We start from the raw sequence: 25,105 nt of genomic DNA on the forward strand, positions 1-25,105 counted from the left end.
ACAAAAACAAAAACAAAATCCAAACAAACAAACTTGGGACACATCTCCTTAACTCAGAAAAGCAGGAAACAAGTTACAATAACCATCTTCCCCTTGCCTTAGCCAGTACACAATGGTCACTGTCACAGAGAGAATTCACCCCAATTTAACTCTTCTACTGCAAGAGCACGTGGGAAAAGATCATTCAAAAGACACGTTCCTCTGGGCTGCACTATAACAGAAGACATTAACTCAGAGCTCATTCTTACACCATGCGCACCTAACAGATCCTATATTTATGCTTACCTCATTTGTATAGCAGTATGAGATCGAAGGATAAAAAGTGCTTTATAAAAAGCTAGGTATTATGATTATTAATTATTATGTACCACCACTATGTTAGGATTTTTTTCTCACTTCTTTCAGGCTTTACCACTTCAGAAACTGACTGTGGACAATGGTGAAGTCCTATTTTAACCCCAGGAGTTGTATATCTTTGTTAATGGCATACTCACATAGTGGCCCACTGGAGGGATTTCTGTGTTTGAATTCCAGACAAAAGCATCTACAGTGGTGTATGGAACATTAAAGCTTGTGGTGACCATGTAGACAAATAGAACCTTCAAGGTCTGGAATATTCCGTATGTCAGAGATCAAAAGATTTGTCAGTTGATAGCATTGCAGCTGGAACTGGCCTGGAGCCCAAAAGCAAGAATGGAACCTAAGGTGCCACAAGTCCTCCTTTTCTATTTGCAAATACAGACTAACACGGCTGCTACTCGGAAACCTAGCAGGGTTGGATGTATCATGTAGAAGAAGGTGTGGTTGGAAATTTTCTGACAGAACAATTTTTCCATCAGAAAATGCCAAAGAGGCAAAAGACCTTTCTGGAAACGTTGTTTCAGACAAAAATTCGTCCCCAGTAATTCCATGTAAGCTCTCTTGACACAATAACACTGTCCTTGGGGATGGTTTATTATAAAACATGGTGCAAATGGTCCAAAATGTAAGTTCCAAACACACACAGTTCACTTCTCACTCCAGTGCAAACAGTCATTAAGCTCACCTGGTGTTTCATCTCATAAGACTCCATATATCACACACTAGTGCCTTTGACCCTGTCCAGATGCTCTGGCAGGCCCCCACTGTTCTTGTACCAGCCCCTCCTACTGGAACATAATCCCACTCTTCCCAGTGGGAACCCCCACAGCCTGTTCGCTGGCAGATCATCTTTACCAGGGGAACATCTCTCCCTCCCCATGGCCCTCTCCTGGTTCCTCTGAGTCCAGCCCTCCAGCCCCAGAGATGGTAGAAGATAAGCTCCTCTGTTGGTCCCCTGCCTTCAGCCTTCCCTGGTCCTTGGCTCTGGCTATCTGACTTAGAGCCAGCAGAAATCTCCCTCTGCAGCTTCTCCTGCCTTTAGCCTTCTCCAGCCCTCTGCCCCTAGCTCTCAGGCTTGGGGATATTAGCCAACAAACCCACTTGCTGTTCTCCTACCTTCAGCTTTCTCCCAGGTCCTAAACATACAGTCTCTGGCCGCTCTCATCTGCTCTGACTCCCTCTCAGGCAACTCTGATTCACCAGGCCTCCCCCTCTCTCTGATTCTCCCTAGTCCTTTATAGGCTTCAGCTGCTCCCCTACACTCTTAATTGGCCAAATGGATAGGAACAGCTGTCCTGGCATAAAGGAGATGGACCTACTTTATTTACAGGGGCCATCCACCCTGTACCTAAGGCACGTAGCAAAATAAAATAAAATGCCTCACTGTGGTTGGAAAAAGAGAGATATTTGCGTCCTGAAAGGCTTAGAATGTCCCTCAAGATCCCAGTGATTAGGACTCTGATGATTTGATCCAAGTGTTTAAAAAGCGCTATGTTCTCCTCCCAAAATTCCTTAGCTAAGAAAGAAAAATTTCACTTAAGAAACCAACATGAAGGAGAAAATGTAACCAATTTCCTGGCTAATCCTACAAAGCTGCCCACTACATGTCATTTTGGTAGCCATCCATGAGAAGACGTTGAGAATCACACTTTAAGATAGATGTGAACAAATTGAAGAGAATCCAGAAGCGAACACCACAAATTATTATAGATCAGGTGTTCTAAACCTCTTGAGGAAAGATTGAAATAATTCACATATTTAGTCTAGAGAAAAGAAGGTTGAAGGGGGACATAATAGTCTTCAAATATGTAAAACATTGTTATAAAGAGAATATATGGAATGTGGTTCTATTTATACCATATGCTTCCCACTTACATTGTTTAACTGGTGGTCAGACTATGGAGAGAAAAAGTTCTGTCTGAGCAGCTGGATGGTTCAGCAAAAGTGATCAGCAGGGAAATAGTTAGAAATAGTGACATTCAATGTGCCATTAGGTTTCAGAGTTAACACCCCATTCTTATCGGATCACAACTCCCTGAGCTATTCAGGCTGTCTGCCAGCAGGCTGAAAAGAGTACCCTGCATAACTTCACCATCAGAAGAGATGGAAACTTTTAAAGAAAGCTCAATTTTTGAAGGTGATGAGTCTGCCCAAAATATGCCTGTATGATGTATCACGGTAAAGCCTGTTGAGATCCGCTTTGTAGGAAAGGTGCTACCCAAAGTACGGACTAGGTCCAGGAGGTCTAAGCAACCTCAGCTTCTGCTGAACAGAATCCAAGTGCAGAAGAATGATCAGCATCTTGAGACACTGGGCCTTGAAGCACCGTGACTTTGATGCTTATTCATAATCAAAAACTTATTGGCAAAACAGCAATCCAAGATGCAGAACAAGCGGGATTGTCTTCCAACACAAAAACCAAAGCAAGAGGTTTGCATGCAAGCATCACATTTGCAATTCTGATTGTCTAATAGGAAACGGCTCCTAAAGGAGGGAGGGGCAGGAAGGAAATATTACAGCAACATTATTTTGTTACACTAATTACCAATAATGGCACATACTAAGATACCAACTACAGTCAATTCATTTTAAAAGCTATATAATAATGTTTAGGATAAGGAATTAATTTTTACAACCACTGAAGCAGATTTACTTGTACAGTAATGCAGAACTGTAATACAGATTTATTACAAATTACATTTCCTAACTCAAGTGGTTGACTTGAAGAGGCTCGGCATGAAAGGAAGGCACCCTGTGGTAAACAGGGGATGTTCAACAATGCACAGGTGCACTCCCCCCAGGAATGGGAGGCATTTAGGGTGCTGTTAACCCTTTCCTAGCCACCATGCCCCACTCGGCAGAGTACCAATTCTCTTACATTTCAGTGGCAAGAGGAAAATGTACATTCCTAATCACCCATTTCATCTTCCTAGCTATAGGAACGAAAGCATGGATTTTTTCCATTTAAAAATATATACTGTGACAAAGTTCCTGCTCTACCTTGAGCTTATTGGCAGATTTGCTCGCCTTGGAGCTTCACAGCAGCCCTCAGCTTGGCCGTTTTTCTGAATTCACAGGCCAGGTCAACTCCTCCTGTGTCTGACCAGGAGTTGGGAGGATTTGGGGGGAACCCGGGCCCGCCCTCTACTCCGGGTTCCAGCCCAGGGCCCTGTGGAATGCAGCTGTCTAGAGTGTCTCCTGGAACAGCTCTGCGACAGCTACAACGCCCTGGGCTACTTCCCCATGGCCTCCTCCCAACACCTTCTTTATCCTCACCACAGGACCTTCCTCCTGGTGTCTGATAATGCTTGTACACCCCAGTCCTCCAACAGTCCGCGTTCTCATTCTCAGCTCCTTGTGCCTCTTGCTCCCAGCTCTTCACATGCACACCACAAACTGAAGTGAGCTCCTTTTTAAAACCCAGGTGCCCTGATTAGCCTGCCTTAATTGATTCTAGCAGCTTCTTGATTGGCTGCAGGTGTTCTAATCAGCCTGTCTTAATTGTCTCCAGAAGGTTCCTGATTGATCTGGAACCTTCCCTGTTACCTTACCCAGGGAAAAGGGACCTACTTAGCCTGGGGCTTATATATCTGCCTTCTATTACTCTCTTGTAGCCATCTGGCTCGACCCTGTCACAATATCCATAGAAAATTCAGAAAGCACAAACCTGCAGTTAAACGAAAGACACCTGTGAATTTACAGCCGTTTCTGTAGAATTTCATGCACGCTTTTGTTTTAAACTGCTCTACTGTAAACATAAAAGTGAAAATTCTGCCCTCAGAAAGTCAAGTCCAGATCCACTGGTATCAACAAGATTGATATACACATAACTGAAGACAGAGAAAAGCCAGAAAATAGTCAGTTGGTATGTAGGACTCGAAGGGTACAAAATCCACTATCAGGAATGGTGAATAGTTTGGATAAAGTACAGACCATCATAAACCTTTGCCCAAGATTCAAACCAAACCCAAATGGACCCTTTTGTTGAATATCAAAGTGATCAGATTCCTTTTGCTTTCTTCTCCCTCTTCACTTCCTGGTTCCAGCTAGGGCCCTGAAGTAAAAGCATCAGATTCCTGAGAAAGGATGGCTGAGGTATTTTGCACCTACACAGAAGCTGGGATGGTCGTCTGCCCATCTTCTGAAAAGGCTGATCTTGCAAGAGTTCCAGGTCCAAATATGCAGTGCCAATGGATTTGGTTGAGCTTCCAATGGGCAGGTCAGGATTAAGAGGTATAAGAGCTAGAGCAGAGGACTGGGAGTCAGAAGACTTGGGCTCAACTACCCTGGTGACAGGTACGGTATAAACTTCTAGTGAGATATAACCACTCTTTCCCAGATCTGCCACTGAGTTACTGCATAGTCTTGGGGGGCTGGGCAGGGCTCACTTAACCCTTCAGGCCTTCCATTTCCCTATCTGTAAAATGGGAATAATACTCTCTGATGAAAAAACTCTCAGATCCTCAGAGGAAAGGATCTGTATAAATACAAAATATGATGTGAATGGCACCTTCTCAGGTTCCCCCTTCAGTAATCTGGATCCTTTCTTCACCGCTCTATGACTTCAGTTTCATGGATTGGAGCTGAAGGCCTCAGAGCTGTCCCAGAGCAAGTAGGTCTGTCATGGAGAAGCTTTTAGACTGCATACCCCGCAGCTCATCAGGGAACCTGTGCTCATAGAGAATGTTGGCTTCACAATTTCCTTTTCATTGTTGAAATCATACAAAAAGCTACTCACCCTTATAAGAAACTGACCCAAGAGGCTTTTGGGGGAGTCACTGTTGAGAAAGTCCCGATGAAACCAAGGCAGCAACAGTTTCCACTGTCTCTGAAGGTCTCTACCTCACTGCTGGTGGACAAATGTCCACATTACAAAATCCACCAACAGCACCTTTGGTGGTGGTCTTCAGGTGACATGATAAGGAATGAAAATGTAATGTGTGGAGTCTGAACTTTCTTTTCACTCTCAAGGTATTCTCTCTAGAGCAGGGCATCAGGGAGTGGCGTGAAGAGAGACTTGCCTTGCTACAGATTGCGAGGTATCTGTCGATAAACAGAGAACTATTGCCAGAGACCCTATTCCCCTGCCACCAAAAGGAGAGACAAGTATCCTGCAGCCTGGAGAACTGGGCCCCAGGGTTGTAAATCAAACATTTTTCATTATTAGTTTACCTTAAAAAATAATCATGCCATTTTTTTAAAATTTCCCCTTATTTTACAATACCTTAAATCCAATAACTTTAGTGACAATTGGCACTCACAGATCCCCCTGTCTATACCCAGTCAGTTGAGAAAGGTTTCCTGAGAGCCGCTTCCCTATCACAGGTGTGCAGAAATTCGTATGGGTTTTTAAAAAGCCTTGCCTGTGACATCTGACCTTTTGTACACAGGCACCAAACAAACAGCTCTCTCACAGAGGAGGGAGAGTGACCAAGGAGGTTTAGATCCAACAAGCTTTTTCTCTTCTGTGTTGTATTGGATGAGTTGCTAAGGGGCAGTTTTGCAAAGCATCCCCCATTGTGCCAGACACATGGCAAAGGCCACATTATGAAGCCATCACTTGACAAAGCTCAGCCTTAGCCGCAGAAATACATATTTTATTTACAGAATTTGACCAATTTTGTTTTTATTTCATTTTTAATCATTCCTATATGGAGACCCATTTGCGTTAAGTTTTATTGTGGGAGCGCAGTGCCTGGAGGGAGATTCAATAGCTTAGCTGTAAAGCCCTGAAAAAGGGAGGATGGGGAGGGAGTGGTTTCTCATGCAAATACTGGAGAGACCGTGAACTCCCGCTGATGTTTTCCTAAGCTCCAGGATAAATAAAACTTTCTTAATACTTTCCCCACTGCAAATAAACAGATGGGGAGCCTCTGACATGTGACTTGTGCTGACCTATTCATCACAGCATCCCAACTACAGGTAACAGTTATCACAGCTAATTATTGGCAATTACTGCCACTGGGCTAGTAGGTGTGTTTCCCCAATAACTTCCAACAACTAGCGGGGCTTTGAGGGAGGCTTTACTGCCTCAGCCCAGCCAGCAAGCCATTTCCCCCCAAAATGGCAACTCTGTTTCACACCATGGCATCATCACAGGACAACCGAAGGGATGGGCATGGGGGGAACGAAACCCAAACCCACAAACCTATGGGGTTGCTGACAACACATTTTTTGCCTCCTGAGTATGGCGTGTGGAGTGGGGACCCATTTCAATTCGAACAATTCTCCCTTTCTCTCCTGAAAACCTTTACGCAATCAAGTCTAGTTTCCCGCCCTCCCCCCCAGCCTCTCCCTTACATGGATATAATTCAATTCAGACAAAAACGCAAGTGCAGTCAGTGCTTTCCCCACATATAAAGTATACCGCAGTGGGCTGAGGAATGGACCCTTTGAGAAATTCATATGCCAGCCTTCCAACTATTGTCATTTCATTCTGTCTTTGTAATTGTCTGATATTACATTGTTCCCTGCCGGAAGATTAATTAGCTAGTCTTACCCACAAACATACCATCCCTCTGAAACCCTCCAGGAAGCTGGAGTGTTGCCAAGTCTCTCGTATTTGCTATTCTGGCTGGCAGCTGCTACTGTATCTAAGAAAGCCTCCTATTCTCCCTTAACAACAGTTGCTGTGCCAACTGACCCCCTTTTTTTCCCTCCCCCTTCGCTCCTAAGTCCACCACCAAAGAGGTAGCTAAGTTTCAATGCTGCAGGCCGGGGATAAAGAGGGGAGGAAGGGGGAAAAATACCGCCCCACACAAACCAACCCTCTGATTGGCATAATTACTCACACTCATTAAGTATGGCTGCATTGCATATGCAAATCGAGCGAGTCAAGTGCACAGGGTGCGTCAGGCTGCCGGAGCACCAATAATGCCTTTCAGATTCCTCAGTTCTGTCTAGCGTTGGGAAGAATGTGAGCGAGATGGCATCTCACAGGCTGGTGTGCCGAACTGACAGAAAACAGCCTTTGCATTCAAGCTAAAGACCTACAGCATTAACACCAAGATCCTTGAAAAGAGCGAGGGGGGAGGACGAGAGAAAGAGAGAGAAGAAAATGGGGGGGGGGGAATGGAGGTGTGTGTGTGTGTGTCAGGGAACATCGCCAGCCATTTTGGATCGAAGGGAAACAGTGGGGCAGAGAGAGGGAGACACGCAAACCTGCCTGTCTATACTTCCGCATCCCCACACCCCCGCCCATTTCCCCCCCCCAACCCATTGCCCTCCATCGTAATCAATGCTCAAGACTTTTTATTTTGCAGCTGCCATTAGTGAAGACAAGGGCACTGTGCATACTACAACTGCTTATTGTGTGCACACTTGGCAAGGCGCCTGATCCACCGCTGAACACCTCGGCATGCCAGGCAGTATATTTTCCGCTTTTGTTTTTTTTTTTCCCCTCCGCCCCATTCTCCCTCGCCCTCTCTCTCCCATCTACCACCCCCTTTATTTATTTTATTTTAAATGTGGTATCCAGACAATCTGAATTTCGCAGTTGCTGACCGCACAAAATGTTTAAAGCAAAGGGGGACTGTTTTGTTTTAAGGGGAGGAGAGTCGTGAGTCTCTCTCCAAAGACAACGTGCAAATAAAAGACATACCCTTTTGCGTTAGCGACTGGCATTCATGTCCGTACTTACAAGCCTCTGCCCCCACCTCGTTTGTATGCTGCCAAGGAATGGACTGCCGGCATACATTGTTGTTTTGGGGTTTTTTTTTTCCTTTTAAAGCTTAAAAAAAAATTAGAAAAACCACGTTTAAATTCCAATGCGCTCTGTAAACCAATGCTAATTAACCAGCAGGAAATTACCTTGCAGATTGGATGCCTTTGCAGAAGGTCCTTGAGAAGTTATGCTCGCCTCCTAAAATTGCCACATCGGTTAAATTTTCTGTTTTTTTTTTTTTCCCCCAGTTTGCTCTTTTGCCAGAGTCAAAAAATAAAAGCGCGGGCCCGCTCGCCCTCCCCTAACCTTCGCTGGATTTCCAGCTGTGGTCCCCTTCAGGGCAAAGGCAGTAAGAATTTGCAATATAGGAGGTACTGCATGTGAAAGCAGGTCATGTTTAAAAAGGAAAAAAGAATAGCAAGCCTGCAATACCAGTAGTAACAGCTATGAGCAAAAATGAATATACTGGACTCTTTACAGCCTGACACAGTTTTAGCTCCGGCACCCCACATACCTTGCCCATTTCCAATGTCAAACCCCAGAGACAGACTGTATCTAAGGAGGCAGCAGCAGGCTATTTTGCTTCTTTTCCTCACCAGGCTCAACACTGTGGGTTTAAAGTTGGAAAGAAAAAGGGGGCTTTGTTACAACAGATTGTCCTGCCCCTCCATACATTCCCCCTAGCCGACCCCCTGCAAAAAATCCAAAAGCAAAACCCGTGCACTGACTCTTAAGGGAAAGATGCTGCAGTGTTTGTTTGGAATGGGCTATACACTAGGGTGCACTAAAAAATTTTTGAACCATGTGATCCAAAGGCTGCAGGAAATGATCAGATATTATCATGGGGACTAATTAAGTTCCACCGATAGAACGGAGAAGCTGGAGTGTACTACTGTCCCCCTCGGTAGGGTCCCCCCTGCCTTTTCCTGCCATCCTGGTGTACTACAGGAACGTGAATTAAGCCCTGATGAATGCTGTATTAATTAATTACATGAAGACATTTGTGGGCGGGGGGTGAGGATGAGAGGTAGTGGGGGAATTTGCACTATGCAAATGACCTGAGGAGGGGCAGTTATAAATTTGTCTCCTATTGTTTTCTCACCAGAAGGTATGGAGTGGAGACAGTGTGTTAAGTCAGTGTGGCTAACCTGCAGGCACCAGGCACAGCATCAGTGAGACTGAAAGCCATCTGTTTTGTACCATGGAGATGAGCTGTGGGAATAGGATCTCTCAAAAACTAAAGCAAGAGGGGGGGGGGAAAGAGGAGTTCATACAGCCCACAGCTCTGTGCCGCCATCTTCTTTCACTGAGAAGGATGGATATGAAATCAATTTCACACATTCTGAAATGGCTGTTCAAAAGGGTTTTGCTCTCAGGAAGTTAATGAGATGAGCTCAACGGAGCCAGCCAGTGTTGGGGAGGGTTGTAAGGTTTTGTTTTGCATATGCAGATTGTTTACTAAGCCAAAATATTAAACCATTACAAAGAAGAAGAATCAAAGCTCAGAGTATCACATCAATGTATATTCTCCACCCTCCTGCTCGCATGCCGCTGATCAGAGGAACAGAAGGGCTGACCTATCATAATGGGTGGCTGGGACTTGGAGAGAAAAACATTTTTTGCTCAAGTGTGAGTGAACGTATTGCTGAGGCTGAATTGCACTGGCCAGCATAAGGCATGAGATGGAGCTCCCTGATGCACACAACCCTAGCAGTGCACACTCAGTCCCAAAATACTATACCCAAAGTCATTCCAGTAGCACAACCCTCTGGATATTGCCAGTGAACTAACTCCAAACCTGTCCTGCTACACCAACACTGTCCCCACTCCGATTCTGCCAATGCACGTCAACACTGAGCCCACTGCATCCCCTGCTAATCCAGTCCTAACCCCACCCCCTCAATTTGTTTGGAAGGAAGTTTTGAACTTGGGTCTCCAGAGGTGAAAGCTTGGCATATTCACCCCACAGCACCATGATTCCATGAAGGGCTGTTGACTTGAGTTGCCCCTGTAGTCTGCTCAAGATTATACAGCCCACCTAGCTCTTTTCCCCCGCAGCTCGCACGTCTCACCAGTCTTCTCCTCACTCTGCCTCTCTCAATCTCTTGTTCTCCCATGTGAAATTTCTCACCCAAGCGCTATTCGTACTTACCCTAGAAAATGGAGCCATCGCTGACAACAGCTGTTGCCACAGCCTTATACACGTTGACATGCTGGAGAAGTCCCCTAGGGTCCCTCTCTCCAGAGGAGAGCCACACATCTGGATTACCCCTGCCAGAGTCAGCTGAACCCTCAAGGTTCACAGCCTTTTCTCTAAAAGAAAAGGAGTACTTGTGGCACCTTAGAGACTAACCAATTTATTTGAGCATGAGCTTTCGTGAGCCACAGCTCACTTCATGAAGTGAGCTGTGGCTCACGAAAGCTCATGCTCAAATAAATTGGTTAGTCTCTAAGGTGCCACAAGTACTCCTTTTCTTTTTGCGAATACAGACTAACACGGCTGTTCCTCTGAAACCAGCCTTTTCTCTCAAACCCCTCCCCCGACAATATCATCACCAGCAAACAATGTGCTATGCAAAATACTTCATAGGTTTTTCAGAGACAATTCCAGACGGTGGCCCTTGTACTTCAAGTGCTCTTGCCTCCTTGGCTATGAAGTAGTGCTGGCATTTTAAACTAGGAAATAAATTCTTCCCAGACCATTCCCCTACACATAAATCTCTCAAGTATCCCCAGTTTTGAGGGACCTCACTCATTTAAGTCCCAGAGTTAGCAAGGTCCCACATAAATTTGGCATCCCCTCACTTTCGTTGCTGAGGATTATTTACATTAGAACAAACGAACCATGGAAGAGTGGTTAGAGAGTCATTTATGCCAAAGGAGGGAATCCCTCATTATTTTAGGCTTTCTTAGTGAATAACTTGTGTCCCCTCATCCTGGCTTTCCATCACAGTGTGTCCCAAATTTGCACCTTGTCAGGTTGAAAGGTATGTGGCTTCTGCAGCACCCTGATAAACATTTATCAGGGCTTGTGTACACAGAGACTTAGCGTGTGGCAAGCCAAGGTGTAAATCTACAGCAGTCAAAGCACACTAGGGACATTTTTGTGCACAGTAGCAGAGTCCACATGGCTAGTTAATGCGTGGCTAGCTAGTGAGCTGTAGATTCACCATCTGGTTTGCTGAGCACTAAGTCTCTGGGTAGACAAGCCCTCAGAGGGCAAGGCAGAGGGTGGAGCATGACAGGGGATGGACACATGTTGTGGGAATCCCTGTTTAAATATTGGCAGCTCATCCCTGGCTTTACTTTCAGCACTATTTTCCTAAACAGGTCTCTTTCTTCGTCACACCTTACGAGTACCAGCTTCTCATAATCGTTTCTATACTATTCATGCCTCCAGTGCTGTTCCTAACTATTTTGCTTCTCCTCTTGGACCTCGACTCCCCAGAATGCTATCCTCCTCCTCCTCCTCCTCCTCATTTATGCCATAATTTAAAAACTGTCTTCAAACCTCTTTCTTCTCTGTTGCACTGAAATTGCTATAGAGGGAGAATGGGGGTGCAAAGCACTGCAGTTGTGGCTAGCAGTTGTGGCTTTGTCTGTTGCTATTGCTCATGATGTGCTAGTTTTCACACTGTTTCCTCTCTAACACTCACTCATCAGGTGTTATAAAAACAACATCATTTAATGTCTATTTCTTCAACACATTTTAAGTTTTTTTATTAAATGTATTCACATTAAAAATAAAAATGCCACCCTGTCTAAGTGACTGTCCTTATTACTGTACCAATCCTCCTGTTAATTTTGGATTTTATACCGGGACACAGAACAAGACTGCCAAGTTGCTTTGCAAACAACAAAGGCTTGCCTTCTAAACATTCCTTGCAAGAGCTCTTATTTTCAAAAGTTTTCCACTTGAAGGAGTAAAAGTTGTGGTTAATGTCTTGAAAGAGATAGTTCAGAAATAGAAGAGACCCAGAGATAGGCAAAGAAAGTTATTAGAGGTATGGGGAGGCTTCCAGAAAAGAGAAACTTCACCTTCCACTCCAGGTTCAAGATGCACTTCCTCGACCTGCTTTCTCAAAACACTACAAACTTATGCTGGTATAACTACGTCACTCAGGGATGTGGAAAATCAGTTATACTGACCATAGGCGCCAACTCTGTGGGTGCTTTGGGGCTGGAGCACCCACAAGGAAAAAATGGTGGGTGCTGAGCACCTACCAGCAGCCCCCCAGCAGCCCCTCCCCAGTGCCTCCCATGGATCAGAGCCTCCTCCACCCCTGCCTGTTTTGTGGTATGCAGGAGGCTGGGAGGAAGCGGGCAGGAGCGAGGACGTGGCAAGCTTGGAGGAGGGGTCGGAACTGGGCGGGGAGAGGTAGGGGCAGGAAAGGGTGGATTGGGGGCAGGGTCTGGGGCAGAACTGGGGTCCAGCACCTCCTGGCACTCTGGAAAGTCAGCGCCTGTGATATCGACCGAACATCTGGTGTAGACAGTGCTAAGTTGACAGGAGGGCTTCTCACACTGACATAGCTACTGCCTCTCGAGGAGGCGGAGTATGTACGCCAACAGGAGAAGCTCTCCCATTGGCTGAGGTAGCATCTTCACTAAGTGCTGCAGTGCTGTAAGTGTAAACAAGCCCTGACACACACAGAGCAGCATGTACATTCTAAAAATACCTAAAAACAAGCCCTACCAAAATAAAACCCTCCGGTGCACACACAGTTATCTCCTTAGAGAGAGGAGGAGAGAGAGAATGAACTGCGTGTGACAGATATTAGTCATGTTGTTTAATTCACTACTGGAAGGTGCTCAGACATTACAGTGATGAACACAGTATAAGAAAAGCCTATATAGACGATTGAAAGATGGTGACTATTTTAGTTCAGTGAGGAAACAAATTAAGGGCAATATGAAAGAGATACACAAAATAATGATTGGGATAGGAGTGCCAGACCTACTTCTCTATTTACCCTTTCTCAGAATATAAGAGCAATGGGGCAGTCAATGAAGTTGAAAGGCAACAAATTAAAACTGTGAAAATACTTTAAAAAAAACATAATGCATAATTGCCCAGTGAAACTCACTGCCACAAGATATTAGTGAGGCCAAGAAATTAGGAGGAGTATAAAACCCAACTAGACTGTTCTATATAATGAAAACATCCACAGTTCAATTATTTTTAAACTTATCTAATGTAAGGGATACAAACAATCATATTTTACCCAGTAACTGCCTGGGGTTAGGAAGAAACGTCTCCCTGTGGGCAGGTTATATGGGGATCCTTGAATCATCTTCTGAAGCATCTTATACTGACAACAATCAGAAAGAAAATACTTGACTTGAGGGAGCACTGGTCTGATCCTGTATGAAAATTCCTGTGGTCCTAGGACTTATGAAGAAAGATTAAAACTAAAGGAGTGTGGTCTAATGGTTAGAGTAGAGTAGGAGCCAGGTCGCCTTGGATCTGTTCTTGTTTCTATCACAGATTCATTATATGCCTTTGGACAAATCACTTTCTCTCTCTTCCCTCAGTATCCTGGGCAGCAGAACAAGGACTACCCAACCCCAACCTCACAGCTGTGTTATGAGGCATAAAGCACTTTGAGACCCTTGGATTAAAGTCTCTATGTGCAACATATTTTTTATTAAATATGAACAGCTTGGCTAAATGACAGCAACTAAAGGGAATATGATCACAGTATATAAACAACGAGAAAGCAAAAGAGCAGTTGGGGGGAGGGTAATAAAGTGGTGTAATATGAAGTAAAGGGAAAAACTAAAGTGGGGGGGATATTAAGGATGAATATCAAAAAAACGTATGTAAGCCCCCCTGTTTAAATCTTAAAAGTGGACTGGACATGCCACTAGACAGCATGCTGTGCTAATACGTGAAGAGGAGAAATTCTGCATTAGACAGGGAATGGAGCTAACAAGTCTTTTCTATCGCCAGTTTGCAGGATTCTGTGAAATTGTTTAGACACTATTAATAACCCAGTATGTCCATCGCCAGGGCAGCCCGTTTCTCCATAGCGAGTGGGGGCAGCTTAAATGTAACCCTCTGGCTAAACGAGGAAAACTCCACACTTCCAGAGTAAGCAAGAGTCCAAAACATACAGTGGCTCCAACAGATGCTCTTTGTTGTCTCTGGACCACAGCCCCTCTCAAATCCACCATCTCTTGGAAGCCCTGCCAATGGGCCCTGAACTAGGAAGCCAACACTTAGTGTATACCTTTTGGCTCCCTTTGTCTGTGACCTTTTCCTTCTCTCTGCTTGTCCTTTAACTCTCCCCTGAGTCTTAGCTACTTCTGTCCCTTCAGCATAAAACCAACTATTCCTGAGGTATCTCAAAACCCGTCACTCCCAAATCTGTCCCCCAACAGCTCTATCCACCCCAGGTATCTCTATCAAAGTCCATAAGAACTTCTCCCTCCCTGGGGTTCCTGACCCTTCAGTCTATCTGCCTCTTAGGCCTCCTCCCGGGCAGTGTGGAGTAGTTGTTATTGTTAGGTTAGGGTAGGGGATGCTCCATTTTGGAAGGTGGGCCTCTGGTCAGCAGGGTGCAATCCACACCAGGCTGTAGCTGCCAGTACTGCCAGCCCCTAAAGTTTGAACATCACCAGTCAGATCCCAAGCAATCATGGAGTTTGGCCCTAAAATTGTATTTAAAAAAATCATAAAACAGAAAAGGTTTTAGTGTGTGATATGGTCTGTCTCCTGATTTCTGACACACACTCCTGTCCACCCCCAGTGCATGTGTGTGGCATGACCGTATTGCCAACTCTCCCACATTTAGAGGGTGCAGGAGTGCTCACTGGAACAAAGATTGAACCACACCGATGGGTATAAAATGCTGCCTAACAGTGCCAAGTTTCCAGCTTCTCCCTGAAGCCAAAAATCCAAATTAATTCATCCTTCTCAGCCCCAGACATGCCCATCCCCCACATCCATTCTACCCCAATTCTGTCCCCAGAGCACCTCTGCTCCTTTTGCAACTCCAGGGCTCTCCAGTCCCCGCACCCAGACCTGGGGCTGGGGACAGCTGCAGCATGGGCTTCTTCGCCCACTTCCTAGGCCTGGAAGGAAGGTGCTGCTCCAGAGATTCTTCACCCCCTTTCCCCTTCCCCAGGGCCAAAGGGGCAGAGAGCAGACTGATCCACTGTTCGTAATGAGGCAGAAGGGAGCAGAACCACCTTGAACTACTGGGCTCTTTCTGCTCCTTCTTCCACTCTTATGCAAATTGGGGGGAGGAAACTCTCTGCAAATAGGGGCAGAGGAATAGGAGGGGGAGTAAGGGGAGGTACTGAGACTCGGTGGGGGTGGGGGTGGGGGGAGACAGCCAGCTCCAGCCTGGAAATGAGAGTCCTGGGGTTCCTATCTACTCCCAGGCCCGTTCCAGCCCCTATGAGTCCTATTCCCTGCTCCTGACCTAAGAGGCGACAAATACTGTATAGTGTAGATGGGACCCTTAGTCACAGCCTTTAAAGGGAATTCAATTAGAATTGGTTACCTTTAAAAAAATTCTTAATTTGTTTTTTTAAACAAAAATAAACAAAATTGTGAAAAGTTTTCATTTTGGTCAGTTTTCCATTGTTTTTATTGTTAAAACAAGCTAACAAACATATCAAAAAACCCGACTCAGAACTCAGAAACTGAGAAATTTCACCAACCCACCCCTCTCCCCCTAAATTTTTTGTTTCTTCTTTTTTTTCCCCCACAAAAAACTGAAAGCTGGATGTTTTTATATATATATATATATAAATTTTTAAATATATCATGCAGAAAAAGAAAAATTCCCTGGCTCTTCTTTGCATATATGCAGGGTAACTTAATTACCCATCCCAGCACATTTCCTCCTTGCTAAGCTTCCTCAAATAGTTTCACCTGGGGCAACTCTTCACAGCTGAGGTAATACTATGGGTGAAAAGGGGAGTTTCCTTCTCTTAATCCAAGGAAGGATCATAACCCTTTCCACCTCCATAAACTGTCTGGGGTTTATGCACCCACTCACAAGGTCATATTGAATTTCTAACTCTTGTAAGGATCTCATCTTTTCCATCCATCTCCTCCATGTCCCCATCAAAGCCTTGAAAATTCACGCACATGCCTTCCCTGAGTTTCCCTCTAAAGGCCTCTTATTGCATCTTCTTGGTTAAGAGTTCTGCCCCAGTAACTTATCCCGGCTAATGATTTGGGGGCACAAATATCTCCTCTCCAGCTCAATCCAATCCAAAATATCAGTAGCTTGCCTGCTACTGTGTCTTTATAGTTAACTGCCACCACAGCCCAGGTTCCATTACAGTTTCTGGCCTGACTACAATCATGGCAGCTGTTTCAGAGTTCCTGCTTTTAAAACACTGTGGTATACTTTATTTGAGGCCTCTTCTGCCAGAATCCAGTGGAAGTTAAAGATCCCATGAAACATGTTGAAGAGAATCAGGTATCGCTCACCTCCCCCAGGTAACATTCCCCCTCTCAGTAAATCATATTCTAATATCCAAGGTGCTATTGTGAAGAACACGGGCTGTTGCAGTTGCCTGTGTGTTGACTCTAGTATCTGACTCACGGCTTTGCACAGCGCTTGGAAATATGGTGCCGGGAACATAGAGGACATGAACACAAGATTTCTGTTCTGCATGGGAGGTGGAGACAAATACACTCACTGCCCTGATTTGAATGATCCCAAGGTGCAAAACTCATATCTGGGCCCAAGTTTCCCTAAGTTGAAGATATTACCTCTACAGTTTTGCTTTAGGCCTTTGCTAAGCAGGACGCATGTACCAATCAACGTGTAATCCACACGTAGGGCCTTCTACCTGCTGCTAGGTATGTTGCAGTTTTCACTAGTCCCTATTTTAAATAGAAACGTCTCTGTTCTCCCAGGGTAGCTGTGGTTTAAGTATCAGTGAGGTTAAGTCTCATTTCTACAATGAGCAAGTGATAAGTGGTTGGAGGTGGCAGCTTTAGTGCCTATAAAGAAAGGAAAGCCATATTCCACCCTCAGAGTTCACATTACTACTACTCTTATTATTATTATTACATTATTAAGGTGCCACCGGTCTCCTTGTTGTTTTTGTGGATACAGACTAACATGGCTCTGTTAGTTTTCAAGGTGCCACCGGACTCCTTGTTATTATTACTTTACTTAGTTATTTACAGTATCTCCCATTATATGCCAGATTCTTTCTACACTCTCAGGAAAGACAGGTTGAGATTTAAAGTCCAACCGGGTGAACCAAGCCAGGGGTTTTTCCCATGCCCACATCCAATTACAATTGCCATCAACTGGCACCTTTAAGAACATAAGAATGGCCATACTGGGTCTGACCAACAGTCCATCTAGCCCAGTATCCTGTGTCAGATGCTTCTTAGGGAATGAACAGAACAGGGCAATTATCAGGTGATCCATCTCCTGTTGTCCAGCCCCAGCTTCTGGCCAGCAGAGGCTTAAAGACTAATAGCCATTGCTGGACATATCCTCCATCAACTTATCTAGTTCTTTTTAAAACCCAGTTTAAACTTCCAGTCGCAATGAATAATTCACCAGCCTAACAGAATGTACAGTTAATTAGCACAGGGAATTCAGAGTCTGGATGGTGCTTTGTTTAAAGGACAAAATGCTTGTGTCTGTTGCAGAAATTCTTGAAAATACCTTTTTTTAATTAAGCATTTTAACTCTTGGGAGAAGGAAGCCATGGGTAAGTGTCCTCCCTTCAGTGCCAGGAGATTTAAAAGGGCAGCTTTCCAAACTATACATTAAAATAAAGAGGGGAAATGCACCAGTGAGACTTTTGAGAAATCATGTACATTACAAGTGTGGGTTACGTTAATTGCCAAATTATTGGGCTGCCACTTCATTACACACAACCCCTATCCTCACTCCTTCTCAGGATCTCACTCTGGCAAACAAAAACCTAAGTTACAGGTTGAAATTTACTTTAAAAAAATCAAATCTCATATTCTCATGTAATCACCTAACCCCAGGAGCTGGTGCTTTCAGAGAAAGCATTGAGACCCCCACAATAAAATCGCAGGACATTTCACTTAGAACCCAGCAATGAGGCAAAAACTAACTTCCCTCTCCAGCTATAACAGACCAGGGGGCCCATTCAAAAGGGAAGCTGTCAGAGTGTTTTAGAGGGAAAACAGCACAAGGATGTAAATCTGGACTCAGCTCAGAAAATCTCCCAAAGTGACGGAGGGTTCAGATCCGGGGCTTTTTAGGTTTGGGCCTATTAGGTTTTTCCAGCCCTAAAGAGCAATAATACTCTTTCAATCGCAATGCCTTTTACTTTTAAAATTTTTAATTAAGGGAAGAACACCATAAGAAAGAACAAAAGTTAAGTCTCTGTGAAAGAGCACAGTGTGTGCGCACAAGTCTCCTTTGTAACAGGGTACACCTGAACACAAAACGGCAGCTGCCTCCCTCGCAGTGGGTGGGTCTTCCTGTCAGTGAAAGACGCACGACAGAGAAGTCAAGTCAGAGCAGATACAAGTGAAGTTGCATACCACAGTACCATCTCTTGGCTTGGATGGGAGAAAAAGTGGAAAGAGGGTGGGGAAGGGAGGGATGTGGGGGATTAAAGAGGACAGTGAGTTTTAGAATCATGGAGCCCTCTCTCATCAATCTACATCATGCAGTCAGGGGAACAAAACCATTAGTGTCTTGGATGAGAGTGTTAGGCAAGGAGGCCTGAAAAGCCCTCTTGTCCGGGAGACATAACTCACAAGCTTTGTGCAGGACATTTTATGCAAATTTTGTATTACCTCATTTACATTTTTGTAAATAATTTGCATACAATCATAAAACACTGACTGTAAAAAAGTGTTATGGGTGGTGTCTGACTTGAATGGGACTCCTTACACTTGAAGAGGATGCACCCACGCAGCTTGTGTAGCGGTTCTACCCTTCAGGGGGAGACTCCTGGAGTGGACAGAAAAAGGGGCAGTGATTCAACCTGCAGAGAATGTGAAAGCAGTGGAGACGGGGAAAGGGAGATTTCTGAGAACCCAGAAAAGCTACTTTTCCATCTGTTATCAATAACACAGCCTGTACCTTCAGTGCAGTTCGTTCAGGAACGTGGCTCTTGTCAATTATGTTAGATTCCCTCTGTGGTAGGTGCTGGGGTAAGGAGAGCACTTTCTAGGTATTGCAACCTCCGTGCTCTTCTCTCTTATTATACAGGTAGAGAATACATGTATATTGCTCTGTGTAAGAACAGTCTGTAGCTTTCATCTGAGGATCCCACAGCTCATTACAAACATTAACGAAGGCTCATGGCGGGCCAAGTATTGTCTTATATTGGCACCCATCACCATACTATTTGACACCTCGTCATTTTAATGAGCGGGAAAACTAATAGCTACTGACTTGCTGTGTGGCCTGGAGCATGTCATGATGCCTTTCTGTGCCTGGGTTTCCCAGTCTTTAAAATGGTGGGGGCAAAACACATATCCACCTCACAGGGGTATGGTAAGTGTTAAGAAGTATTTGTAGCATGCTTTGGCACTGTGGAATGATAGTGTTATGTATGGTGCTAACACCAAGGTCAACGCCATCCTCAGCAGCTGAGTCCGCTCTGAAGCCTCCTTCTAAACACACCAAGGTAAATGAGTCACGTTAATTTGCTACAGAAGGTGGGTCTTTGACCTTTGCCTATTTAGACCTTATTTCACGATGCTTCTGCCACCAATACACAGGATACCTGAGTGGTGCTTTCACGAGGTTTTCATTGGTCATTTTCTCTTCAGGGACAGAGAAACTCTTGGCCATTTTGACTAAAAACAAGGACAATTAACCAGATTGTCTCAGGTGTCTTCAGTATAAACACTCTCATGATGTGAATGTACTGGTTCAGGTTTGGTGACTTCCTTAATATTGACATTTTAGGATGGAAGACCAGTGAATTAGGAAGTGCATTTACAAGGGAATGCCGCTACCCAGCTGGTGACTATATGGGGTCCAAAAGCTTCAGTGGTCCGATGAAATCATCAGTGATGGACACAGACTGAACATCCAGCCAGACAGCCTTAAGGAACTAACTAGAGATCAGTCCTTGTGGTTCTTGTTCTGCAAGGAAGCTATGTCCTTTTGAGAGTTATCGTGGTAATGAGATTGATGCTTTTGAAATGGCCACTGGACAGCTCAGAGCAAGCTGTGCTCAGGTAACAAGGCAAAGGTTCTTTTTGACAGGAACTCTTAATTCTAATCACTTTTTATTTTTAAATAAAATTGATTGCAAACTGATTTGGAGCCATTTTTTAAGTGGGAGATTATCCGGGACATAGTGAAAAAAATATGACAGGTTTCAGAGTAGCAGCATGTTAGTCTGTATCCGCAAAAAGAAAAGGAGGACTTGTGGCACCTTAGAGACTTGCATCCGATGAAGTGAGCTGTAGCCCATGAAAGCTCATGCTCAAATAAATGTGTTAGTCTCTAAGGTGCCACAAGTAATCCTTTTCTTTTTTTGAAAAAAATATGTAATCTCAGGTTTTCTGAATGACACAGAAATGTCACTTAGCTTTAGAACTTGGAAACAGGCTTCGGGGAGGAGGGGGGGGAGCTTGTATTTCCAATTTCTTTCCTGCTCAAGTTGGCCTCAGCTTTAGAACTTGGAAACAGGCTTCGGGGAGGAGGGGGGGGAGCTTGTATTTCCAATTTCTTTCCTGCTCAAGTTGGCCTCCTCTTAAGAGATTTAACTTTCCAAATCCTCGGGGACTATAAGGATTTAACATCATCTGGATATGTTCTCAACCTATCGGTAAACCCGAGACTTTGTTGCTTTCAGTAATATGGCAATACCTAGGAAACCAAGATCGCCTAGGTTCACCTTTGCCTTAGGATGGTAATTAGAATTGGCATTTTCAAACAGCACCTCCCACTTTAAAGAATCCTATCAAACGCTGTAAATTATGGCCCAAAACATGGAAAAGATCCCAATTTAGGCACATATTACCCCTGCCAAAGCAGGGTTGTAGTATACCCAGATTACCAGCAGTACCCTTTGCTCAAAGCAGCAATAAACTGTGTGAGTGGGGCTCTGTGGTCCCCATTCTGATATAGGGGGCACACTGTAGAAGTCTGGCAAGCATGTCCTTGACCCCCAAATGCTCCTCTGTTACCTCGGGGTCTCTGGAGTGGCCTTTTGATGGTTTGGGAAGATACCCAGAATCAAGGCACAAAAATCCCACTCCATGCTCTCTCTGCCTGTGGCAGACAGAATTTGGCTCAATATTTTGTGCAGGGCTACGGGAATGCATCCCCTCTGGGGAGGTGTACATAATCCAGGCAGACAGCACAGCAGACCGCACAAAGCAGAAAGAAGGGAAAATTTTGGCCAAGAATTCCTCCCCTCCCCCCCCCTCGCCTGGACTTAAAGAACAAACAGACAAACAGCCTCCCACTCAGTCACAGCGTGTCAGACACGCTGAGGTCCTTGTGATTAACAGAAGGGTCTCAGGCTTCCTTAGATCAAGGGCCCTTCATTACTTGTTCACTAAAGCCGAGAGGAACCGGCAGAAATACTACAAGTACTTAGGCGGAAAAACATTACAGAGTCTAAAGGCACTTTAAATGATTTAGATACAAACTCGCCTGTAATAAGACATCTATTTTGGTTAATCTTTTAGTTGCAAATCTTGGAACTCTTGAACCTGCCTGAGGGTACTGTCAGCAGCACTCCATTTAAACACTGCTTATTGGGAGTAACTGCTATTTCCCACTGTAACCTCCAAACCTCTTCAAGTCTATCTTATTGCTTTCCCCAAATATACTCGCCTTGAGGATGCGGAGGGTTTTTTTTCCCCTTCTCTCCATTTCACTAAGAACTGTTAAGATGATTTAAACAAGCCAGATCAGACAAGACTTCCCATGTGATGCAGCCTGGGCTCAAAATAGCCTGCCCCAGGTTTTTTAGAGGTTTTTTTTTTATTTTAAGTACTTGCAAGGGTTATGTATTCAAATGACTGTGGGTTGATCACTTGTCACATGCAAGGGATTTGAAAAGACAGGTGCATTTTCATCTTCCCAGCGAGCCAATTTAGGACAAGGCTCCCCGCCCCCACCTGAAGGAAGAGGCTTCTCTCCCAAGATGCAAGTGACTAGAATCTTTTTTCTAGAATCAAGGTGGGCCATTTCCAGCAGTTGACAAGAACCATCTGAGGAACAGCGGGAGCGGGGAGAATAAACATGGGGAAATAGTTTTACTTTGTGTAATGACCCATCCACTCCCAGTAAAACTATTTCCCCGTGTTTATTCCCCACCCCCACCGTTCCCCATGTTTATTCCCCACCCCCACCCCCACTGTTCCTCAGACATTCTTGTCAACTGCTGGACATGGCCCACCTTGATTATCACTACAAGAGGTTCCCCCACCCCCGCTCTCGCTGGTAATAGCTCACCTTACCTGATCACTCTCCTTACAGTGTGTATGGTAACACCCATTGTTTCATGTTCTTTGTGTATATAAATCTCCCCACTGTATTTTCCACTGAATGCATCTAATGAAGTGGGCTCTAGCTCACGAAAGCTCATGCTCAAATAAATTTGTTAGTCTCTAAGGCGCCACAAGTACTCCTTTTCTTTTTGCGGATACAGACTAACACGGCTGCTACACTGAAACTTTTCAGTGACAGTTTTATATTCTCTTGCATCTGAGCTTTGTTGCATTCTAATTTGTGTTGTCCTGTTTCCCAGGTGGGCTCCAAAGGTCAGACTGTGAGTAAAGAGGAAGATCCAGACAAGCAAAATTTAAAAAAACCTCCACGCTCACAATTGGAGCCAAATTTTCAGAATGGCTCGACTTTTATTTTAAGCATCAAAGTAAGCGGCCAGTTCTTCAGAATAGCTCAGCCTGTTGGGTGCAGGGCGTATTTGAAAATCTGGCCCATGGTGGAGAAAATAAAATGAAAACAGATCACGACGAGTTCACCGTAGTTTTCATAACTTAGTTTTCAGATCCTCAGTGCACATCTCTGAGGACTGTGACCCTTTTGAGTTTTCTGCCTCATGGACCTTCATTACTTTTAATATTAACCTGCTGCAGCAGCAGCTATCAGCCTTAAAAATACCTGGTGAACAAGCAACAGCACCATAATTTCACTCATTCCATCATCGCATCTGCTTTCAAGCCATCAGCAGCCGTCAATCATTGTTCCTTAGCATCTTGTAAATTTTGCACCAAGATCAAGATTCCTCTGCAAGCATTCCCAGCCAAGCATGCTTCAGTGCAGTTCAGCGGTGCTTCCCTAGTTTTCTCTCCAATATTTCTAGCTTTCAAATGTTGATATTTATGATATGTCATATTGACCTGCACAACAACAGAAAAACCACCATTGCAGTCATCTTTTTTTTCCTAACAGTGCCCAAATCCTTAGCACAGTGAAAGAAAGAAGCACAAAGAGTGTATTGTTCCATCAGAAAAGTCAGTGTTAATAAACTATTATGGTTGCCTGGCTAGAATCATTCGGAAGTTGGGAAATGTCCAAGTGAAGATTGGCTGTGTTACCTTAACTCCAACACCTCATGTATGCACTGCAGTTAGGGCTGATCAAAAAACAGAAAAACAGTTTAACGCCATTTGAAAATACTTTTTCTTACACAGGGTTGCACTTGGGCCCTGCCCCATGCACCCCTAACCAAATCTCATCTCCTCCATCATCCTCAAGCAACTCCATTTGTGTACAAATGACCCGCCTTGCTTTGCAACACATCTTAATGGGAAAAGATTCAGCTGTCTATGCCCCTCTGAGACAGGCCTTGAGTGAGGGTTAAGGTTGCAGATACCTGTATCCTTCACCCCCCTTTCCTTAGGGGATGAGGGGTTTGCTACCTTATGAGGCAATATGCAGGAAATAAATTCACCTCCAAAATGCTAGAGTTCATTATCATATCAGGGTGATGTTGCATCAGCATTTTCATAAACAACGTTTAATCAGGTGGACTGTCTTAAAGAAATGAACAGTTCTTTGTTCCCCACACAATGGTCATTTTCTCCTCATTCAGCTACCGCCCCCCTGTTTAGCTCCCCAAAGTTTTCCTACCTTCCTTTCTCCAGTCTTAGCAGTCCGTCTCCTCCCCCACCCTCCCACCCAAATAATCCTTTTGAAGGTAGCTTCACATAGGAGGAGTCTATAGATCTTTGCATCCTCTCCATCTTGGGAAGATGGTCATTAGAGATACGAGTGCAACCCCTCCAAATGTTTAATATCAGACAGTTTCTTGTCTGCTAGGTGAGCTCCCTTCCATGTCTTTTGTCTGGGTTTAGAAAAGTAATTTGCAGACATGCATAACTCCGTCTTCACAATAATTTTGCTCCATATCTAATATCACTTAATGACAGAACCAGGCCCTCTACCACAGATCTATTTTTTATTGCTTTTTAAATCTTTTCATGTCTTTCTTTTTGTTCCCCCTCTCCGTTCCCTGCATGCCAGCTATTTTGAAAAATGACTGGAGCAAAAAAAGACAGAAGAATAATAACAAAGGAAAGAGAAGAAAGAAAAACTGAAAAAACAATATGTGAAAAAATTCAGGCAAAACGTTTTGAAAAAATGTAAAAAAAATAAAACCAGTTGTCACAAAAATGTTTGAATTTGAAAAAGAAAAGAACAAGGAAAAGGTCATTTTTCAGCAAAACAACTTTTTACACCACAAATATCAACTGCCTGTAATTACAGTACAATCTCATCACATGATCTTGGACTACTTTTCATTTATACAGCCAAGTTGGCCACTCATGTAGGCCTCCAAAGCTGTCCTTAAGCAGCACACTTTACATACTTAGCAAGAAAAACCCGTGTTCAAAAGGTACTGCATGTGGACAAGTTGTGATTTTAAAGAGGTCATCAACATGAATATCAAGATGAATTTTCACTGGCACAGCCAAGGCATATCTTTATCTTGGGAGCTATCTCCAGGCCAAAGTTCAGTTTTCTGCCTCCTTGAAGTTTGGGATTTGCACAAAAACCTCATAAGATTTATTTTTTTTAATGACGAAAAGTGCATTTTCTTCATTCTCTCATACTCAAGAGCAACCATTTTGGCCCAAGCTTTCAAAATAAACAAATAAAAATGGTTTAA

The 25,105-nt window shown here is 44.2% G+C and overlaps 1 protein-coding gene across 11 annotated transcripts in view; it reads right to left on the reverse strand.

The window, feature by feature from the left end:
- The window catches only part of TNRC6C (trinucleotide repeat containing adaptor 6C), a 584,248-nt gene extending 575,694 nt beyond the window's left edge, over window positions 1-8,554 (reverse strand). For 3 of the 11 annotated variants that reach the window (XM_048817816.2, XM_048817813.2, XM_048817809.2), the window contains exon 1: window positions 7,152-7,309. The gene's annotated coding sequence lies outside the window, so the exon portion shown is untranslated. Of the gene's footprint in view, window positions 1-7,151; window positions 7,311-8,169; window positions 8,343-8,537 lie in introns of those variants that run through there. The other 8 variants (XM_048817812.2, XM_048817821.2, XM_048817814.2 and 5 more) reach the window with 5 other exon arrangements.
- Window positions 8,555-25,105: the final 16,551 nt, after the last annotated feature.

The sequence above is a fragment of the Caretta caretta genome, chromosome 14 (assembly GCF_965140235.1).
Source record: "Caretta caretta isolate rCarCar2 chromosome 14, rCarCar1.hap1, whole genome shotgun sequence".
NCBI classification, from domain to species: domain Eukaryota; kingdom Metazoa; phylum Chordata; order Testudines; family Cheloniidae; genus Caretta; species Caretta caretta.